Source organism: Malurus melanocephalus, unplaced genomic scaffold (genome assembly GCF_030028575.1).
Source record: "Malurus melanocephalus ecotype Western Australia unplaced genomic scaffold, MMel_1.1 scaffold_294, whole genome shotgun sequence".
Taxonomy (NCBI): domain Eukaryota; kingdom Metazoa; phylum Chordata; class Aves; order Passeriformes; family Maluridae; genus Malurus; species Malurus melanocephalus.
In genome coordinates this window covers 780,014-792,945 of record NW_026623526.1, presented here as the reverse complement: position 1 = coordinate 792,945, position 12,932 = coordinate 780,014, and positions in this window count along the sequence as shown.

Below are 12,932 nucleotides of genomic sequence, written 5' to 3'. Positions count from 1 at the left end.
AGGGAAAGTCATGTTGTTGAGCTAGAAATAAGGTGATATTTAGCAGTACAAATGAATTCATGAAGATCTTAAGGCTAAGAAAAATTAAATTCATGGCACAGGAACTGTTTAATCAGGAATTATACRTAAGTTCTGCATAAGTGATGGATTAAGCGGAAGGCTTAGCGTGCAGACGCAGGTGTCTATGAATAAGGCAGCATGGTGCCCTGAAGAGTGCCAGCCTTGGCCCACAACAAGCCAAAATCCTGAATACAACGCACTGACTCTCCAGTCACAGCACAGGRAGAGTTGGAGATATCGGGATGATGACCCAGAACTTGCTCTTAAGCAGAAATGTATTTAGTGCAGAGCTGCACTCCTGCTTCATCCCCGGAAGATSCAGATCCAGGCTTGTCTGTCTGCTCAGCACACGGTCCCAAATCCTCTGACAGCCCATATGGGAAAGGCAATGYTTGGCACAGACTTCACCTTACCTGCTGAGAGTGAAAGACCAAAATSTAGCCAAAGCCAGACAGCTTGAGAGAAAGCATGACTGTAGTCGGTGTTTAAGGTGCAGAACTCGGTAGTTTAACTCAGTACAAAACTCTCCCAGTTCTGGTACTGAGCTGACCTGGGCTGGGATCCCAGCTGTTGGGACAGCAGCCTGGAAGGAGACATGCATTCCACCCACACCCTGATAGCACAAACATTAGCAGAGGGACTGTGTTTCTCCAAGGTTAATGCCTTACCGCAGGAATACAATCTGTTTTCCATCTGCCTCTCCTAACTCTTCTCTCTCCACCAGTGAATCCTGGAGCAATTTCAGCAGTAGGCATGTGGAGTGTGCTTCCTTCCCTAAACCACAGARTGATTAGGGCACTCTGCTGAGAGCGATGGGTTTGAATCCCTATAAGCAGGTTAAAATATTATTGCAGTCTTTTTTCATCCAAATCCTGGGACTGGGAGCCAAAAGTAACATCAAAGCAGTATCATTTCCTTCCTATCCTTAGCAAAACTTTTAGTAACATGATGGGCATACAGTGCTCAWACAGTCCTCAGTTTGATCTTGTTGCCAGCAAGGAAGACATATGCTAATTGTATGGATTCAGCTGTCTGTCACTCAAAATGACTTATTTTGAGTATGATTGGGAAAAAAAAATTGTCCTGGGAATTCTTTGACTTGCTTCTTTTCTGAATGGATTATGCAGGAAATAATTTCCCTCTGTTTYGTCCCATATTAGAAAACATAATACTTTCTTCTTTTCTGGATGCACAACACCGTCCAGGCCCATTCTACCCTCCTGTCCTGACCTCTTTCATTTTCGAAACATTTTTGTTCTTGTGCTGACCTCCCTGTGTTAACGCTCTCCCTGTTGCAGCACGCTGGTGGAACGCACAGTCCTGTTCCAGATACAAATGTTTGGCATGGTGTTCCCAGCTCRGAGTCAACTGTTTATGACTTTCCTCAGCAGCACGACAGCACTCTGTGATTAAATACACTCAGATTTCTCTCTCTTCTGCTTTAGTTTATGTTGACCAAAAATATGACAATTAAATTCACCTACTTGGAACCTCACCAAAATAAATTGTTGCTATTTTGTTTGAAGTCGTGGTTCTCAGAAAAAGCCAATGAACTCCTCAGAAAACARAGCTACAGTAAATAATGAGCAAGAATCTTTCTTCATGCAAAATGAAGGTAAGAATCAAAGAGGAGTATAGCACTGGGATGTTATTGTGTCAGTGTGCTATAACAGAATTTTCATTTATTATCAACAAACTATGGCTCTCTACAAGTACCTGAAAGGAAGTTATGGTGAGSTGGGGGTCTGTCTCTTCTTCCAAGTAACAAGCATAAGCAAAAAGAGGAAATGGCCTCAAGCTGCACCAGGGGAGGTTTAGATTGGATATTAGGGAAAAATTCTTCACAAAAAGGGTTGYCAAGTAATGAATGGACTGCCCAGGAAAGTGGTTGAGTCACCYGCCCTGGAGATATTTGAAAGATGTAAAGATAGGGCACTTAGGGACATGATTTAGTGGTGATTTGGCAGTACTGGATTAAMTGTTGGACTTRGTGATCTTAAAGGTCTTTTCAAACCTTAATAATTCCATGTCGATTTAAATAAGATTGTTCTTCAGTTCTATTAATTTGGTTATCCTGAATTCAATTGCTGTAAAATATTAAATTCTTTCAGTTCTATTTACAAACTATCATTTTCAAATAGTTTTGTATAATAAAAGATGGAGAGAAGAAGGAAAGGTCTAATAAAAGAAGAAAATCTCTTTATTCTGTAAGTCAGACTTGAAAAAAGTCACATTATTCCTAAATTTGTCTGAAAATATTTCCATGGATACTTAATGTTTTCTCAGGAAGGTCTCTATTTACTGTGTTACAGTGTATATAGCAGTGAAGCTGACAGAGTTTTTCCCTTTTTTTAAAAAAAAATAAAATTAAGTATTTAGATACTCAATAAAACACGGAAATATGTAACATAATGATTTTGTTACTTGACAGTGGTTTGGACACTGATAAATTGTGTAGGAATCTGGCTTCCTTTAGTTTAGGGAAATGGTTTGTTTGTACAAAGTATAACTGCAGCAAAGTAAAACATTTACAATCAATGAAAATTTGTCTGAAAAAAACAACAAAAAAAAAATCAGTAGAGGTTACTGTAGGAGAATAATGAAGTGACTGTTCTTCAGCTACACAACACACAGTACCACCCATAGAACAGGCTCCCTATAAACAAGCACCAGCTGCTATCTCTTCTTTTACATTAATTATAAACTTTGTAAGGACAAGGGGTGATATCAKCAAGTCCCAAAATCTTTTTATGTCAGTTTGGTTCTGGTTTTAGGTCAAGTGCTGGTTTTAGATCAAGTACTGGTTTATGCTGTTGATCTGATTTGACTCAGAGATTAATATTTCACTGTTTTTACCCTAAAGATTAGAAAAAAGAGTGAAAAAAAATCTGTTTGAGATTCAAGACTGAGAAGCAAAKGTGATTGCAGAAGCATGGTCTAGCAGTTAAAGTCTGAAAATCAGGGCACACAGGCTCAGATTTTAAAGGTTTATGATTTTTAGACATTCTTGCCTGGGAAATATCCCAAGGTGAGCATCCCAAAGTTAACTGTCACACTCCTGAAAGACTTGGGTCTGGTTGTGACTTCCAAGCTTCATCTTACTGCTGTTAAAGCTTAATTTGAAAACCTGATCATTTGCTGTTTCTCCATTGAAAATTTTTGAATTGGGCAAAACAACCTTATATGTTTGTTATTTACAAAATGCTTATTTTACTAAGGAAGTTTATCTAAAAACAAACTACCAACCAAAAGAATTTATCTAATTTTAAAATTGATATTACAAGYAGGCTGATATACAAAATAGATTTACTGTGGAAAAGCAACACCTGCAAATAGGTCCAAGAACAAGGAAGAGTTGTAGCCAGGAGGCAAATTTGAAAGTCAATACAGCACTTGAAGTGTTGCAGGATAGACAGACAAAGCTTTTTTCACGCTAAGACTTTTCAAGGTCTACTCTCAGGTTTCAGTCCCTTCCTTTCCCGCTCCACAGGCCAATAATAACCTGATCCCAATGGCAGAGGGATCCCAGTGAAAKAAAATGATCAGCCAAGGGCTGGGACTGCCGAGGTCACATCCCCAGCACCAGCTCTGCACTCAGGCTGACTTTTCTCCACTTTGTCCTGAGCTGTTTCCCACATGGCAGCACCCATCAGCACCACAGGGGGTGAATGGCTGCTTGTGGACCTTCCCTGGAAAATTAAATTAGTCCTCCTGGAAGAGCTAAGAGATATCCATGTGTTAGTAAGAGAAGGAAAAGGAGACCACACCACCTATCTTACTGACCTCTTGGGAAAACACCACAACTCAAAGATTATTAAAAAGGCAAGGAAATCCTTTTCTCTAGACATGAAACAAGTATTCCAGGTAGAAGAAAAAAAAAAAAATCAAACCTGCCAGAAAGGAGAGTGCAGGAACAGACACCTCATTATGGCTCTGGGATTTCAAAAATACTCATCTTTTTTTTTGTGTTTTACCTTGCTCTGGGTAATGAGAGAACAGTTAGGTTGGAAATCTCACAGGGCTYACTGTTTTGGCATCAAAGACTCCACACCCAGCACACAGGGTTCTGGCAGCTAATAGGAGATTTGTTACTTCTTTTTGAGGGGTTGGAGTCCTGTCGGAGCTTGACCTTTGAACTTTTTCTCTTTCCTTTTTTTTTTTTTTTCCCCTAATAGAACTTACAGAGGTAAAAATTTTGACCTGCCAGGAAGCAGATTCTGCCGAGCAAGAGAAAGTGATAYAGTTATCATCTTCTTGACAAATGGCAGTGATTATATCCTGACAGGCCATCTGTGACTAATTAATGGCATCACAGGTGCACAGGAGGCAGAGGAGAGTAGGCAGCTCAGTAGGGAAAGGTCCTGTAATTGTCTCTCCATAGGGACTTCACAGGTTAAATGATTAGAGAAAGGAAAATTAGACAGGCTGAAATCATAGCTGGGATTGTATACGAAAATAAAAAGAAATTCTTATTAAAGGGAAGGAAGGAAGGAAGGAAGGAAGGAAGGAAGGAAGGAAGGAAGGAAGGAAGGAAGGAAGGAAGGAAGGAAGGAAGGAAGGAAGGAAGGANAAGGAAGGAAGGAAGGAAGGAAGGAAGGAAGGAAGGAAGGAAGGAAGGAAGGAAGGAATATGAATGACAAATATTTTTATCCTTGAACTGCAAGATTTTTTCTGTGCTTTTTTAAAAGGCAAAGATGTATTTTCAGTGAAAATATTTTCTTCCATTATAGTAACCAGTGAGAAAATATTGAACAGCTGTAATAGCTACAATATAATACACCCTGTAGAAAGCAAAATATGTACTTGAAATGAGCACTGGACAGCAAGCACAGCCTGATGCTGTTCAGCAGGGAGCACTAAATAAACTGAGGTCAAACCCCCCCCTTCCCTGATTTTGCAACAGGTTTTCACTATCTTCAAGAACAAGTCTGAATTTCTGCTCGTGACCTGGTTAAATTCGCTCTGTAAGTGGAAGGATGTGAGGCAGTCGTGTGAATGGCAGCAGTTTGATCTTTGGGCTGACTCAAACCCATCCAAGCAGGGGCCAGGAGCTGCTCAAGCCAAAGATCAGCAGTGGGATATTTCCTAGGATGAGGAGAGAATCATATCTGGCTGCCTCTGGCTCCTCAAGTGGGGATCCATGAATATGTAGGGGCAATGTTGGGGTGTATTTGGATTACTCACATGTTTTGGTTCTTTGGCACCTTAATGATTCTGCTCTAATGCTCCTGGACCATGGATGTGTGCTTCCCTCTGTGACAAAACCTGCACAATATTAATATAGGCATTTAAAATCCAAATATTTAATACTATTGTTTTACATTACTGAAAAATGTAGTCAATGGTATTGTAAAAAGAATTCTCAAGGCAACAAAGCCMAAWTTKYTTTWAAAAAMMCCCAAATCACTTCAGCAGCATTATTTTSGTTGCCTGCTGCACTGGTTTGTTTAATTTTCTATGATCACTAAATTTGCTTGGAAAAATGAGAATGCTTATTTAAAAATAATTTTTCCTTAGCACTATTCAGTATGCCTCCCAGATCCCCAAGCATGATTTAGAAACATATTTCATATAAAATATTACTTCAGTGAAGAGTAAAAGTAATGACAAATGTGATCATTAATTCTTTTGGCTGTTTACTAGCCAGAGAAAAAAAAAAAAAAACACCTGTTTTTCAAACAAATGGTCATAATRTAAATTAATTCTATTAGTTTATGTTGTGCCCAGAAAACTGAATTGTGAGTGAGGGCAAAGGGATTCAAGAAAGCTCCATCTCAAAGTCCTGGGAAAGAGATCTGTTTGTAGGTTTCCTTGTAATGGTCRTCTGAGTGTCGTAAACTAATCCAAAATATGACAGCTTTGTCACAGATTCAGGAAGGGTCTGAGTAGGGGGTAGATGAGGAGTAGGTGCTCTGCTCTGTCTCTGTCCCTGTGCTGTGCCTTCTCTCCACAGACAAACCCTGGACCATAATCCTGCAGCGAGATTCAGACAGATTGACCCAATTCCCTGCTGATGAAAAAAATCTCTTCCTCTTCTAAAATCGTAACATTGGCCCATTAGTCAATAAATGCATGCTAAAGGCAGYAACAACAACAAAAATCACAACAAAAAGCAAAAAAATACCCTTCTGAAATGCTTCCATTGGTTYATAAGTTTTAAATTTTATTTTTATATTTCCCTGTTTTTCACACTCAGGAAAAACTGGAAGATTTTTCTGAGAAATKGAACTGAAGATGTCATCCAGATGTAATGGGTGATTTCAAGAAGTTGAGACACAWGAAATTTATCTTGAATGATCTTAAACATAGAATGGTTATTGTCATTTCTATATCAAATGTGAGCATTCAAATAGCAAATTATAAACCAGAGAAAGAGGAATGGAATTTTTTTTTACATCCCAGGCATTAATATTTTTGCTCTGTCTCCAGTGAAAATTTGATTACCTCACTCTGATTTTATTATATATTTCTTTTTGCAGATAAAAAGCTTTTTCTCATGGAGCTTCTTTTTGGTGCTTTTTAAATGCCTCATTTGAAGGGTGTATGGTTAGGGTGATCATTGATTTCTGCTCCCTAACTGGCTAAATTGCTCTGATTTAATCAGAAAATAGGTTATACTGGTTTTGACTGGGGCAGAATTAGGTAAAAGCCATTATTTTTACCCTTTGTAGTGTATGATCTGGTTGCAATATTGATTTTTCAGAGAAGGRTAAATGCCACAGGAAAATCATCTTTTTACAGGGAGGATTCAAAAAGCTCTAGGGTTGGTATTTTGGCAGATAATCTGTGTTTGAGTAACATTTTCCCTGAAGGGTGGGTTGGTTCAGGAAATATTTGCTTTCCTGACAAGAAGCCTTTGGATATTATCCCAGGTAGTGGAACTAATTCATCTGATACATTTGTATATTGCTGCCATCAAATTTTGATATCTTAACCTACTTTTCAAAGAATGTTGTGTTTTAACTTTMCAGTCCTTAGCCTGCAGGTGAGATTAATTTCATTATCCTTTCTGCTGTGGTAGATCCTACAGGACCTCGCATCTCCAGGGTGGTTTGTTCATAGGAAAAGTATTTGAAAATATGGTTTGTAATAAACTAACACATAGAAAACAAACAGCATGATTTGAAGTTTAATCTTCAGGTGTTTTTTAAAGAAACTAAAACCAAATGCATCTGTAATATAATGTTTTACTTATTTACATTGGAAACAGCTTTAGGTRGATGAGGTTTGCCAGCAATGTACATATGAGAAAGTGTTATTTCTCTGCATGYGGATCCTGTTCTACTAAACAATAAATACAACTGTGAAGAGCAAGAATAGCAGCTTTATATATGTACAGAAGAAGTAATAGCCTCACCAGCATTGATCTGCTTGTGCTTATCCAATTTTCCTGCTGGAGGGGAAAATAAAGGATGAAAAAATTCTTCTACCTACAGAGAATTAATATAAAATTTATTGCATAAGCACATACTCAGTTACCTCTTGACTGCTAGTCATAAACCATAGTTCCTTTCTTTGTCTTCYTCCTGACTTATAGGTTAACAAATCATGATTTTGGCCTGCAGACTGCATGCTATCTGCTTTCACTGTTGCCTCTCTCTTCCTTCTCTGTGCTGTTTCAGTGGTCCATGTTTCAAAAACACACTCTCCTCTGCTGTTATTTTTCTCCAAGATGCCTCAAAAGTAGTTCTAAAGCAAATTGTTTTGCAAAGGTCATGCTTACATGCATAATTTTCAGGATTTATGTCAGAAATACAGAGAAAAAGTTGTCTTCACAGTTTGTAAAGAAAACGATAAAGAGTGATAGTGAAATGCAAACACAAATTTCTGGACTGCATCATGAGTTTCGGACCAGCATGGCAAAAATAAAGGACACATTTAAATCACTTTATGTGGCTCATTCGTCTACCCATCTTAGAGAAACAGAGACCAGAAGAGGACAATTGAGGTTGTACACAGAAAGAAATGAAAAAAGGAAATTAACACCTGGCAAAAATGAAAGAGAGAGTAAATTCTAAAATTATTTTTTTATCACTCTTCTATTTCTTTGAAGCTTATGCTCATCATGTCTTTTCTCATAATTGACTTTATATTCGGGCATTAAAAAATGCTGTAAGCTTGGGTCTGAATTTATTTAGGCCACAAATTTCAAATTCAGCCYATCCTGACTTTTGTGCTTATTCACATTTGAAAGCATGGACCTTGAGAACTCACTGCCTGAATCAGAACTTTCTTACTTTGGCTGTCAGAACAAAAATTACTTTTATTCAAGCTACAGAGGATTACTAAAGCTCTACTTTAAACCTCATATTTGCCTAAATTAGTGTGATTGAGGTGTGTGGCTGCACTTAGTGCAGTTAGGGAGAAGGGAATAGAGATAAAAAGTTTTCTCCTCTAAGGTCAGTCAGGGTCAAGTCAGCTCAAGTAAAACTCAGCTGTTTGGACTGATGTAATTATTTTTTTTTTTTTAAATTTGTTTTCCTGGATCATACGATTTAATAAATCAGCTGTAAAACCTTGTATACYCCTCTTCCCTTTTGCTGAGCATCAATTGCCTCTGACATGCACTTGGTAAACAGCAGAAAGTGTTGACATATTGTAAACCAGACCAGGGCCAGTTGATACAATGAGCATTCCCTGCATTGTGAATTCCAGTTGCGTGGAGCAGCCACTTTAGGGGTTGAGGGGTTATTTCTCACTGTCCAAATGATGGATGGAAGATATCAAACAGCTGAAGTGTCTTTGTACAATGACTCAAGTAGTAGAGCATGACAAATAAATGAGAATTTTATATTTAATAACCTCTCCAGAAAAAAAAAAAAAAAAGAAAATAATAAAGAAAGGTAGCTTTGATATTTAGGGAGGTAGAAGCCATAGCAGCTTAATTTCCTTAGATAGTGTTTCTAGCATAGCTTAATGACTTAATTAATGTTATCTGTCATTGTGGGGTGCAGTTGTTTAAAAGCATCCAGATTTATTTGAATTGACAGGTTTTATTATGGTTAGAAATTGAAATAAATGGTTGCAATGCTCTGAACATAGAAGTAGTGACAGGTAGCGGGGAAAAGGTGATGAGTGAAGAAGATAAAAAAAAGTCTGGAAACAAGTGGCATATCAAGAAAGACAAACAAAATGGAAAAGTGAAGCAAGGAACCAGACAATGGTAGCAAGGACAACTGAGATAAAGAGCCCAAGCCATAAGATTTGTTGTTTAGTTCTTTTTAATTATTCACTGATGAAAAAAGAGTGAGTTATTTTACTAAAATCAGTTAGTTTAGTGTTTAGCCCAGAGACTAGAGACAGCTGTGGCCTAAATTGAGACAAGTTGTAGAGCAACAGGGCAAGTAGGAGGGCTTGTAGCAGGGAAATTAAGGCAACCTGCTTATAGGCACAGGAAAATAAAATCAACTACACTGTTAACTGGAAGTAATGTCCCTTTTCCTCATTTTAAGGAAATAATAAAAAAAGGAAATCACAAAATCAGATCCAGCTATGTTTGCTGGTTTTTTGGATCCATGTTCTGATAGTTATGTGTTACTCAGGCAGCATTCAGGAGGGGAGAAAGCAGTCAGTTCCTTAGACAGGTAGGGATGGGAAAAGCAAGGCTTTGTGCTTCCCTGTTCTCTGGGAGAAGAGGCTGCCTGGGAATGTCCCAGTTATGAGGAGTTGTGAGTAAAGCCAGAGCAAACTGTTTTCCTCTCTGCACCTATCTCCTGAGCACTGCACTGAGCTGGGATGGTACCCAGGGCTCTGTGATCACAGATTTGGGAAGAGGCAAAGGCAAGCACAGCTTTGCCAGGCACCAGGCAGAACCATCCCAGCTCRTTATTGCTGCAGACAGCCCCTTCTCTGGGTCATTGCATCAATTCAGTGTTAACATCAAAGGGATTGAAACAAAATCCTGTGGGACAAGGGTACATTTTTACTGATGCTGCTGAGAAACACTGAGCCAGGACGGTGTCCTACAGTTAAAATTTTATGTGATTGCTGTCAGTGAAAACACAAATGAAGATATCATCATTGCTGAAGTTTCACTGAGGGATGTACTTGAAACTTGTTTCTATTCCCCCAAATGGTAATAAAAACAAAATGTCACAACACAATTGTGAAATGTATATCTTTTACAAAGAAAGCAGGAAGTGAGCTCAGAAATAAATTGCAATGTAATTAAAAAAAAAAATTAGAAAAACCTCTCCACCCAACTGCTGCAGAAGAGACTAATGTGTTTCATGATCTGTGTAAGAATATCTTGGCAAATAAGGAAATCTTTTGCATTTTTTCCCTGAATGTAAAAAAGACAGAGCATTCTTGGGCAGGATTAGTCCTATTTTCTTAGGATACAGATTGAGCGAGAAAGCAGAATGATAAGCACAGAAACAGGCAAGGATGCACTCAGTGAAAAGAAAAGGAGCTGCTTATTCTCCAGTTTTACAAGGAAAAAAGACCTTGAAGGACTCTGTGCAATGGGATGGTCAGGACAGTAGATGTAAGTTCAGTTCTTGATGTTTCCTTTAAAAAGTAACTTTACATTGTGCTTCTGCTGCAGGGAACACAACAGAAATTACTCTCCTATAAAATGCTGTCCCAACCATTTAACAGCACCCCAATCAACACAAAAATATTGAAAATATTGCACAGGGTTTTTCAAAGGAGCTTCCTGAAGAGAGCAGAGCAGAAAGTTACATTTTGTTTTAGCATGGTGGAAAAATTCCAGATACATGACAGTAAGCTGGAACAAGATTTTGGCCAGAAATTCTCAGAAACTGTGAGACAGAAGATATTCCATTTACATGAAGAAAAGAAANTACTGTAAGCCAATATAAAGGGATTAATTAATTAGCACACCAAGAAGGTGACAACAGTCAGTGTCACCCCACCCAAAGGCCACAGGGGATGCACAGATACTTCACACTCTTGTTTGATACACCACCTTTCCTTGGGTGAAGTAATGGAGCAGCTGTGCAAGCACAAAAGACAGAAAATATGGCTTGACAAACCCCCAAGATAGCAACACACTCCCTCAAGACCCCAAACACACTTTACATTTGACCCTGGAGCCTGCAGAGCCAGCAGACACAGCGCCAGAGCGTTCCAGGAGAAARGGAAGATGCAATGACACAGAAGGAATGTGGAAACTTGAAAATAGACTTGGCAGCAAGTGAATAGCTGAAGCTGGTGACCAAGTGATGGATGGGTAATATAAAGTGACAATGAATAGAGAAAATTATTTCCCTGTGGAGAAGGCCTTTTTGGGCCTGTATCCCTTGCCTGTAATTTATTTTTGAATGCGATTCTGCAGTTAATCATTTAGTCCTGAGGCATCTGCATCAGTCTGTGAGGCCTTTTCATGCACATGTAGGGCTTTCTGTGTAGATTTCATAGACTTTTCATGTGGGTTTTTTTTCCTTCTCCTGTTGTTTACAACACATTAAGKTCTAAGTCTTGCTTATTACACAGAGGCGGACAAAGGATGTCTTGCAGATTTCAGCTTCTGTGTTTTTTAAGTTACAGATTCTTACAAACCAAACYCACAGCCTATATATTAAAGAATTTTTGAAAAAAGGTTGGTTATTGATTCTGTAAGCTCTATAAGCAGATGAGGACAGGAGGGTCTAGAAAGAAAAGGTTTTCCAATCAGATTTTGCTTCCCTAAATATTGTGAATTCCAAATTTATCAATTTAATAYAGAGTTTTTCAAAAACTGTGCTTGGTCTTGAATTCCCTACCAGCATTTGCTCCAAAATAAGCTTTAATGGAAACAAATGACACTTATTTCAGAAAACATAATTTTTAAATTTAGTTTTGGATGTGATTATTCACTCCAAATAATTAATTCTGTGTTAGAAGAACTGTCTTTTCAAAMGTGAAACTGCCTGGGCATAAAACTGTCCACTGAATCCTGTAGGAGACAAGCATTTTTGTGGAAGGCAGATAGAATTTGCATCATGGCCAGTTCAGTGAGGAGCAGCACTCCAAAGCAAGGTGCAGGATATCTGCATGCACAGAAACACTTTTTTATCTAGTGTCATCTGTTTCCATTAAAAATTATTTTGGAGCAAATGCTGTAATTTAGAAAACAAATGAAGAGATTTCATTAGTCTCTTGGATGCAATAATTCATTTGTCTCTCATATAAATTAAATTTTATATTAGCTTGGTAAATTAGAAATATGCTAAACACATAAAATATCCATCTTTGCTAGGCCTTTAAAACCACATCAAGGGTACAGCTGCCATAAAATAGCTGCCATAAAAAAAACTTTAGTGCAGTGATTCAGCAATTAAGTCCCTTTCAGAGACAGGAAGATGTATCAGATACTCTTGGGTGGCATTGCTGAGAAATGCTGACTTTAATGATTGTGGTGCACACGGAGATGTAGTGGAGCACAATCAGGAGTGCTGTACAAAATTGAAGGAGAGGGAGAAGCTGATAGGCAGGACATTGTGGCCACTGAATTTCTCATGATGCCTGAGCATTTGTTGTGTCCTTTCTTGCATTTTTTATTTTATGCATTTGGTTGTAATCTCTTGGTGTCAAGTATTGCAATTTCTGTGGTGGACCATTCTGTTAATTCCAGCTCAAGGCTTGTCCCTCGTTGTGCTGTGAGAGGAGATCGAGTGAGCAGCACAGACCCGAGGGGCACCGACACATTTCAGTGGGGCTGAGGGCAGACAGTGCAGGGCAGCTGGGGCACAAACAGGGACCTCCCTGCAAATCCCCAGTTGCTGCAGCTCTACTGAGACTCTGGCAGTGGAAGGGCTCCAGGTCCAGCCCAAAAGGAGGGATGAGATTGAGCTGATGCTGTTGATAAGAGTCCCCATCGTGCCCCTGAGCCAGCATTGCTCTGGCCTCACTGGCAGCAAAACTTCTCA